Source organism: Trachymyrmex cornetzi, unplaced genomic scaffold (genome assembly GCF_001594075.2).
Source record: "Trachymyrmex cornetzi isolate Tcor2-1 unplaced genomic scaffold, Tcor1.1 scaffold1611, whole genome shotgun sequence".
In the NCBI taxonomy this organism is placed as follows: Eukaryota; Metazoa; Arthropoda; class Insecta; order Hymenoptera; family Formicidae; genus Trachymyrmex; species Trachymyrmex cornetzi.
The window spans coordinates 25,040-26,248 of NW_017296215.1; the positions used below are offsets into that span (position 1 = coordinate 25,040).

A 1,209-nucleotide genomic window follows, 5' to 3' on the forward strand; every position below is an offset into this window, starting at 1 on the left:
ATTATATGTGTAAATTTACGAAATTTTTTTACAGTGTAAGTGGCTTTTGTCGTATCGTGTCCAATCATGTGCAAAGTAACGATAAACGTAACTGTAAAATTCGTTACCGTTACCAAAAAAATGTAACTTCGTTACCGTTACAGTTACCAAAGAAAAAAAGTAACGCAGTTACTAGTAAAGTTACCAAAAAAGTAACTTGTAACTGTAACTTCGTTACAAGTAACGAGTTACTTCCATTCCCTGGCATCTGATCTCTTGTTGCCAAATATCTACAATAAAGTACAATAATTGATAAACTTTTAAAAACTCAATCCATGTAGGAAATATAAAATGTATTATAAAACATATATATTTTTACCTCAGAGTTATTGCAAGACATTGTTCTGGACATATCGAGGCTCTGATACTTCTTTTCTGCAAGAACGGACTCACTAGCCGCAATAATTCGTAAAATGTAGGGACATCCATTCTCGTATACCGGAAAAACATATCTTTATCTTCTTTCAATTCTGTAAACAAACTTGCGAAGTCACCATACTGTTCGCGTCGAGTATTGATGGGACGGAACCACCATCGCCTGTTCCTCCAGCGCTTAGATTTTTTTGCTTTCCATGCAGCGTACAATGCTAGGCTAGCAACTTGCATTGCACAGAGAAATAACATAATGTTTTCGTCATCCATAGCTAATAATCTACAAAAAGGATGTCAACGAAAATCTTATTATACTTATAAAACCACTTACAGTACAAAATTATATTTATACAGAATTATATTACAGAATTTATATATATACATATATCTGATTCTATTTTTTTATATCTGACTCTATTTTTTTTCTACATCTGACTCTATTTTTAACCAAAATTTTCAAATATACCATTTAATTCACACCAAGAATTTGAAGCTATATTACTTTCGGGTTAAGTGAACACTACGAAGCAGCCGACAAAATTCGAATGTTCTGATTGGTTGGTTTTTATCGCTATAGCATCATTGTGTATTGGTGGCGATAATCTCTTATTCCTTATTTTTATTGCCTGTTCCTATTGCCTGTTGCCTGACATTGTGCAAGGGCCTTAAAACGCCATATTGATTTTTAGTTCCTCCTTTTTGTCGGACTCATATCAGATGGCACCATAATCAACGGTGATACAACAAATTACATGGGGTGCGTACGGAAATCTATTCATCGGGTAGAGTAAATGCTTA

At 33.7% G+C, this 1,209-nt stretch overlaps 1 pseudogene; it reads right to left on the bottom strand.

Annotated features, from left to right (window-relative positions):
* LOC108758959 (uncharacterized) overlaps positions 1 to 468 on the bottom strand; it is a 3,390-nt pseudogene extending 2,922 nt beyond the window's left edge.
* Positions 469 to 1,209: the final 741 nt, after the last annotated feature.